General features: G+C 28.0%; 1 long non-coding RNA gene across 2 annotated transcripts; it reads right to left on the bottom strand.

The window, feature by feature from the left end:
* Positions 1-1,615: 1,615 nt before the first annotated feature.
* Positions 1,616-4,600, bottom strand: LOC111240615. Of its 2 annotated transcripts, none has more exons than XR_002666069.1 (3): positions 4,360-4,600; positions 2,013-2,327; positions 1,616-1,912 (listed from the first exon to the last, which is right to left on the bottom strand). It is a non-coding gene; the product is annotated as an uncharacterized LOC111240615 (long non-coding RNA). The 2 variants fall into 2 exon arrangements; XR_002666068.1 differs by having other exon boundaries at positions 2,013-2,284.
* Between the last annotated feature and the right edge of the window lie 4,612 nt (positions 4,601-9,212).

Genomic DNA, 9,212 nt, shown 5'->3' with positions numbered 1-9,212 from the left:
AGATCCATTGAGATATTTTACAAATATTATAACCCAATTGAGTCGATTAAAAATATCAGGACCCACTTGAAATTCCAATCGTTGAAGGGTTTAAACCTAACTAAAATAAACAATATATAAATAAAAACACTTATATATCTATTACTTTAAGTTTAATCTTTTATATAAACTTATTTCCTTTTCGCTAATGTCAAATCTCTCCAATGTCTATATTTAAAAAAAAAAAAAAAAACTATTAAAATTTTGAATTTTAATGACGATTTAATACCTTATGTAATGACAGTTAAAACCTTCACTATTTTCTTTTTCATCAGATAATAAAATTACCAAGAATTTGGCACCATAAAAACATTATAGCATCGATTTATTATAATAGTCGGAATAATCGTCACTAAAATTATTAAAGCCAGTTTTAATAGTCTATTAATTTTAAAAAATCTTATATTTGAAACTTAGCAGCAGTTGTAATCGTCAATAAGTTCGGAAATTTAAAAAATTTAATTGCAGTTGTAACGGCCGGTAAAATCATGACTTTTTAAAAAAAATGAAAAATATAAAATCTATTCAACAAAATCTGTCGTTGCCTGGCAGAATTCAGCTCAGAATGTTATAGACCCGCGATTAAGCTTTTTCCATTGTTATTGGAAAATCACTTTTAAGTGATTTCAAAGGTATAAGCTAATTCTGAATGCAAGAGAGGAAAATAACATTAACCATATGCTACTGCATATTAAAAGAAAAAAAAAAGGAAACACAGGTCACAAAAATTCCGAAGATTTCCCATTTTTGTTGTCAAATGCAATTTCCCTTTTTAATTCTTTTCATGCATAAAAATTAAACCCTGCTCCTGCTGGATGAACATTTGAATCTTCACAATAACATTCTGTGTTTTAATAATTAAACTCACACTGTGAACAATTTCTTAAGTGATTTTTTCTTCGTATATGAAAAAAAATATATATATCAAACAATTTCTTACATTTCTTTTATGGAAAAAAAATGAACTTCTCTAATCTTCATTCATTTAATCGTACTAAAAAATTAATCAAGCATCTATGCTGAAGGATGGATCTTTAAGCAAATCTAATAAGGTCTGAAAAAAGTTCAGCATTGATGTGATGACAATTAACTTGCAGGGTACCAGCTTTGGTAGTAAAGTTCTGCAATCAATGGGCCACACCTGTTTCTTCATTCAAGTTGTTAAGTTTTTTTGGATCATCTAAGTTCAACAACTCTACTGTAAAATCCTTAACTCCTAGTCTTCCAAGGCTTCAAAGAATGGCTCAACTCTTCTAAGAACCACAAATAAGGTATTCATACTCAAAGCATTTTTCATTTACCCCTTTATCAAAATGAGTTGCAAAAGTTTGCACTACATGGGGAATATAAATATAAACTATTATCAAAATAATGACTACGACTTAGCCACTATATCATCATCATTAATGAACATTTTACCATTAGTTTTACTACCAAGAACATTTTAAAGAACATAAGGTCTAAACCATAGTCTAGTTAAAACATCAAAGTATTTCTAAGGTTGACCAGTGTTAACATTTGATGAGGAATGATGGTCACTGGAACTTTGTTGTTGCTACAATGATAAAACTAAAAGAATAATTAATTATTTCTACAAATATATTGAAGTTTTATAGCTAATCATGCGATATGATAAGAAACACTTGCTATAACATCAAGAAGTTCAGCTCTCATGATTATGATTATACAAATTACCTTTGCTCACTGATTGGCCAGTTTTCATCATCTATTGAACAATCATTAAATCATTAAATTTAATGTATGTCCCATTAAATTTTGCTTTCCATCAAAAGGTATCACAACTTTATCTCCCAACCGAAGGTCATAAATTTCTTTAACATTAAATCACGTTCTCTTATATCTCCTTAAATAGCTATAAATAAGAAAAAAAAATGTTAACGAATTGTTATCGAAGCTTTCAAGTAATGCACGAACAAATATTTAGAGAAATGAATGCAAATTATTTGACTTACTTCTCACTTGAACCATCAAATATTTTCTTTTTGATTTATTTCTATTTATATTCAACACCAATTGACGAATGAGATAACTGTTCATCATGATGACCATGTAGAAATGACTCATCATTGACTGAATCACGAGAATTTTGATGTGGCTCGATACAAAGAAAGTAGAATATATCTGTTTAAAACAAAATTATAATTCATTAAAAGTACCATAAAAACATAACAAAAAAGGTGTTACCTTTCAACCTTTTATCACTGCCTTCTCGTTCTTGATACACCTGCAGCTCCACAAGAATATTAGAAAATATACCTTCTAGCCCCCTACATTTTGGACATGTAGTTTATTTTTTCCATTCATGAATATCCAATAAAAATCCTTAGTTTAAAAATATGGATAATAACATACTAAATAAAGACAAACAAAAAATGAACTATTTGTCTTGCTGATTGGTGCGTACCTATTATTAATGGAACAATGTTTTATATCCCAAAGTAGCAGGGAAACAAGATCTTTCTGTACCATTAACTTCGTAAAGAATCCAACAGCAAATTAGTACTACTCGTACAATTCTTGAAGGCAAGTTTAGCTATAACTTATAAATAATATTCTTGTACTAAAATATAGTTTTTATTTGGTTTCAAACCCAGCGATTTTCAATATTTACTGACAGCACTAGTAGTTAATTAACGGAGGTATTATTATTGCACACAACAAGAAAGACCAAAGTTTATTGTACATATACAGCCAAAGACACAGGAGTCTACGCTTATTTCTGGTGATCCCAAGCAAGAAAAAGGTTAAGAAGAAAAGAGATAGTACTACATATACAAGAGCCAAACTTTATATATATATAAGCTTGTCCAGAAATTTTTCATGGGCGTGAACCAGAGATCTTGCGTAGCAGTTCTTCTGGCACTTTCAAGTTACCACTTGAAGGAGGAGCTGGTGTACTGTTGCAAAACAATAACCCATCTCATTACAACCATGAACTTAGTTATTGGTGTGGTTAAACAAATATATATATATATATATATATATATATATATATATATATAAGTTTATTTTTAATGCTTTTAGGATTTGATAAAGAGTAAACCATGTTTTGGTTTCTGAATCTGTGAGATATTGTCATATTAATCTCTTCTGGTGTTCCTGGCTATCTTGTATGACTTGACTTGATAATCACAGCAAATCAAAGTAATTTAAAATTGATGAATTTCAACCAAATTAATTGCAACTTGTGGTCTTGTTCAATTATTGTATTTATCTTTTTCAATTCAAACTAACTCTATCACTACGTTTTAACTCATTTTAATAAATATGTATAGATTACATTTCAATTCTTCTAGAGCTCCTTCACCGCTACGAGTTTTCTTTGGAACCTCCACAATGTCTTGGGTGCAGTTTTCATCAATTCCAACAACATCTTTTATTTCCCTCAACCTGTGTTCAGTTTCCTCCTTTGTATTAGAAACCAGCAAAAGCACTTTCCTGGCCTCATCTACGCATCCTTGCATGACTAACAACCTAGGAGACTCTACCAGTTTTAACACGGGAATGACAAGAATAAGTGAAGGGATTGAAAGAACGGCCAGCATCACTCTCCATCCAAGTCTCAATGACAATTTTTCAAAGAAATAGTTTGCCATGTAGCCAAGCAAGAGTCCTATGTTGAGGGAAACTTGTGGGAGAGAGGTAAAAAAGGCTGTGGAAGAAGGAGGTGAAATCTCTGCACCGTAAACTGATGCTACTACCAGTGCAAAACCCACACCAATTCCAAGAACGCAATTACCAATCCAATTTCAAAGTGACCATTCTTCCTCCCTGATTTGAGTTTTTTTTTTTTTCTAACAAGGACAGTTCTGAATTTAAAAGTGATAGATAAAAATTATTTAAAGCACAAGTTGTTTAAAATATTACAGAATAAGATGAAGGAGAAACATTTCTCACAACATGTTTAGGAATTGGTGTCTGTCACCAACAATTATGATTACATTCTCTTCAAACACAACACACTTTGGGCGGAACTAATCTGTCTTAGAAACATAGCTAACTTGAACCTAAGTTTGACATTCACATATCCAAATCCATAAATATCCTCAATCTAACGCTTTCTCCCCATTACTACATGTCCAGGTTAACACTTATCAGATCGCATCCAAGGAGAGACACAAAGATTACGAATAAAAGGATTATGAAAACAATAATCAATATTAACATACAATGATTTACCACCAGAACATAAAAATATAAATTAGGGTTAAAAAATAAAGTTAGGTTTATAAGAAGCAAAAAGTGAAAATAACTGGTGGAAAGAAAGAAAGAACTAAACTAGAAAGGAAAAACACTTACAAGACTTGAATGAAGAAGAAAATGGCTCCGGAGAGAAGAGATGATTCCACGGAAATAAGAAAAAAAGAAAGCTTCGAAATAAATGGATTCCACGGAAACAATGAGCTCTGCAGATGAGAAAAAACCTTAAAATGTGAGAAGCTTGCAGTGGGAAGAGAAAGGAGCTCGTGTGACAGTGGAAAGAAAGACGAAGGAACCCGCGGGAAAAACCAAAAAAAAAAAAAGCAAATAAAAAATATTATAAAAAGGTAATTGGGCTCAGTTTCAGTTATATATATATATATATATATATTAGATGAAAGAAATATATTAAGATAATGATATTTAGACAACATTTTTTTGACAATATTTGAACATTGATTACGTGTCAATATGTGATTGGTCAAAAATTACTCCACAATAATATTTATGATTATTATTATTGATTCTGGAGTAATTTTTGACCAATCACATATTGACATGAAATCAATGTTTAAATGTTATAAAAAAAATATTATCTGATTATCCAATACATTATGCTGATAAACTTGTCGATTTTAGCTTGGATGAAAATCTTTCCAGTTTACTTAATTTCATAAGTTTTGATTTCTTTCTCTATCATATTTGGTCACTTATTCTTCTATTTTTGTATAGTTTTTTTTCATGTGCTTTTGCATATCAATTTATGGGAAAAAAAATAGTCTACGAACACTTTGCATCAGCAGTAATCGAAGATATTATTCGACAGACAAGGAAGGATGCTTGCTACTTCCAGATTCAAGGAATTAAAATGTACTGAAAACATGAGAAAATAGGTCAATCCCTTTCATTTAGGCTTGCTGGGCCATCAATCACTAAAAATGCTTCATGGGCTAACCCATCAAATTTTTTCTTAAGTTTTTCATTTTTAATATATATATTAAAAATTTTATGACTAAAATTGTGCTAAAATTTTAAGCATTCTAGTGATTGATATATCATTTACAAAATTATTAGTACATTTTGCAACATGAAATATTTTGTAAATTTATAAAGGAAAATTCAATAATATTACATTAGAGTATATTCTTCATGTCTAAGTTTAAACCATCGCGCAAATATAATATTAAAGTACAAAGACTAAAAGTTTATTAAGAAACTTAATAAAGTTAGCTAAAAAAATGAGTTGTAATTATCATATTGAAGGTTGAATATCCATCTTGTCCATCAACATTTGCAACATTTTGTTGTTTTTGTTGAATTTCTCTCTCATTATTTAGCCTCCTCTTAATTTAAATTGTATTTTACTAACTTTTTAGTTATTCAATTTCATCTCTTATAGCATGAATCTATGCTGAAAAAAACTCTTGATACAAGTATTTTCTAATTAAAAATATTAAAATTTTAAATGTAAGTGACAGAAGTTATGCAAAAGAATTGTGATTTTCATTTCTATAGATATATATTATTTTTCAATTTTTTCTTTTCATTCTCATTATAAAAAACACCTAAAAAAAATTTGAAAGATGGCGTATTCATTATTAATCTCATCATCTTCATTATTTTTAATAATAAAATGTTTCTGTATTCTATTTTTACCATAGATTAAATAATGGTTCACAAAAATTAATATTTGATTATGATGTAATTTTAGTTTTATATAAAAAATATATTCTAGCAATTATTTTATAATTTATAAAATTTATATAGCAAAATTGGTATTATTTTCTTTTTTTTTCTTCTACCCCGTAAATGGAAAGATTGACATATAAAAACAAGGATTTATTTTTATCTATTTATTGATTAATTCATTTTAAATCATCATACAAATAAATATAACTAACATACAAATTCCTGTAATACAAATTTAATTTAAAGAAATAGAAACATATGGTGCACACAAAAACATTTTTATTTAAGCTATTTATCTTGAGCTATTATAATAAAAATATAGAAGTATTTCAATTATAATAAACAATTTTGTTTTAATATTTTAAAATTTTAGTTGTGGGTTGTACAGTTTTTTGTTATACATTATTTTTCTTTTAACATTTCAAAGCTTTGATCAATTTATATCAAATGCTTCTTTTTTTTGCTTGAAAGTATTTTTTATTTATTTTTCATGATAGTACTATATGTATATTTTGCTCTTTTACTTTTTTGCAATTGTGAATTTATCAAGAAAAGAAAAGTTCACAGACAAAAAAAAATTAGCTGACAGATTTTATGAATGAATATGTGAAATAATGTTATGTAATATTATGAATAAAAGATAATATTAAATATTAACTATTAATCACACACCAAATTTTAATTAAAGCATTCTGTTTGTTATATAACTTTTTTATATATTTTTTTAAAATTTATGTTGATAAATTAATATAAGTGGTTTAGTGATTTATAAAGAATGATAGGTGAGTTTTGAGATGACAGGATAATTGAAATGTTAAAAGTTTGTTGTAATGTTTAATACCATTGTTTCTGTATATTGATGTATGCATATTTGTGTATATATAATAATTTAAAAATAAATTGTTAAAATAATAAAATGAATACAATTTATTTATTTTTATTAGATTGAAATATATCCCTATTATTTAGCTTGTTTTCAAGATTCGTTGAAAGAAAGTGTCCATTGTCTTGTAACACCTGCTTCGTTGCAGTGGTTTTGGTCCTTTCTTGAGTATTTGCTCTTCTGTCTTACTTTTTCTTGTTTCGTGTGCCATGGGTTCAGGTTTGGCTAAGCGGTTTTGCTCAAGCCCAATAACGTTACCTCTCTTTTTGTTTTTTCTTTCAAGTTTTGGTTTTCTTTTTCTTGTACTCTATTTGTTCATAAAAAAGTCACTGGTTTTATTAAAATATATAAAAAATTTTAAAATGTCAAATACAATAAATATATTAAAATTTAAAAAAAAAATTGTTTATATATCAATTAACAAAAAAGAAAATCGGGGTGAAGGCATCACATTTTCAATGTTTAAAGGTTTAGGTATAGAAAGTTTTATGCTCAAACAGTCATTTAACAGTCTTCACATTGAAACTACATATTGTATTATGCATGTTTAAATACAATTCAATGTTATGTATATAATCTGTATAAAAATATTTTATTCTTAATCAACAAGAGTTAGAAATTATCAACCATTTTCTTATCAAGCTTCTATATTAGCATACATACAGGATACATAGAAGATTCCGCATAGATGACAAATATGAAGTAAAGATCATATTTTAGTCAAGGAGACGAAAATCTACATAAAGAATTAGAAGAACACAAAAATTACAAGTTATACAATGTTTACTATTACAATGGAAAGAATTACAGGACATGTTGTTGGAAGTCCCACATCGATTAGAGATAAGGCGTGTAAACCTCACCTTACAAGCTGGTTTTGTGGGATTGAGTTAGGCTTAAAACTCACTTCTAACATGGTATCAAAATCATCTTTAAAAAGCCTATCCTAGCGAGTTCTAAATGGACATTCTATTCTTCTATTTCATCCGCTATCGGACCGCTATTGGACCACCCAATTTCTATTATCACGTACGAGAAATAAAACCAAATTACAATATATAAGTGAAGTACAAACCTCACCTTACAAACCGATTTTGTGAGATTGAGTTAGATCTAAAACTCACTTCTAACTTATGTTCTTATTTAAGAATTCGTTTATCAAGTAGAATATACAGAAGATGATATTAAACTACAATTAATAAGAAGTTTTAAAAATGATTTGATATCTTAATCTATGATTAATATTTTAGTCTTTGATTAATATTTTAATAGATATAAGTATAACGGAAATGTTGATGAAAGGGAAAGATACTGTGTAGAACAGAAAGTGGGGGTGGTGTAGCAGGTGCAGACACGTCACTACTTATTAAATAAGATGTCAGTAGAAGCAAGGAAACCGAGGTTGAGTTGTGGTCTCAAACACGTGGCATTCGTGTCTGCGTTTAGAACTTCGACCACTTTAAAAGTGTAGCTTGAGTGGACCCATGTCGCTGTAACCTTTTGGTGTCGCATCAAATCATTCATATAGACAATTCCCTACCCTACCATACCATCCAATGTCTCAAAACAAACTCCTTCTTTCTTACCAAACTTCTCACCTTGCACTTCCAGATTTTTCTTCAACTAATACTATTTTTGTAACAATGGATTTCTTTAAGTTTGTTTTTTCAAAATTAAAAATTGAAAAAATAAATATATTTTAAGTATCTAAATTTAAATATAAAATTAAAATATTTTCATGTTTTAAAATTTTATATGTTTTGATATCAAACTTAAACATTAAATAAATATAATCATCATTTTAACAATCTTAAATTTTAAATTTTTAAATAATATTTTTTATATTTGAGTTATTTATATAATTAATTATATTTTAATTTAAATCTCAATCTAAAATATTAATCAAATCACTCAGACATTTATGAAAAAAAGAAAATGTTTAGAGATTCTTCAATAACATCCTCTTTTAAATTTAAATCTCACACATTGAGAACGTGGTTATTATATTAAGGATGTGTTTATTTAGGGTAATTGAGAGAGATGATTGAGAGAGAGTGATTGAAGAGATTTAGCCTCTGTTCTTATGAAGGGATTTGGGGGAGATGATTTGGGGGGGATGATTTGAGTGGATTTGAGGGTAATTTTGTTGTTTTTTTTTTTAGTAGATTTATGGGTAATTGAGAGTGGATTTGAGGGTAAAGTTTGTGAGAATTAGTGTAGGATTTGATTGATGTAATAGATTTAAAAAATTTGTGTAATTGGTAGAAATGAAAGATTACCAAAATGCCCCTAGTTATTTTAGTAATATAAAATGTTTTTTTTAATGTTATATTTAAATTTATAATTGTTAATAAAGAAAGGAAATTAATTTATAATAAGT

Source organism: Vigna radiata, chromosome 2 (genome assembly GCF_000741045.1).
Source record: "Vigna radiata var. radiata cultivar VC1973A chromosome 2, Vradiata_ver6, whole genome shotgun sequence".
Classification (NCBI taxonomy): domain Eukaryota; kingdom Viridiplantae; phylum Streptophyta; class Magnoliopsida; order Fabales; family Fabaceae; genus Vigna; species Vigna radiata.
Note: the sequence above shows the minus strand (reverse complement) of the source record. Positions and strands in the feature narration are given on the sequence as shown.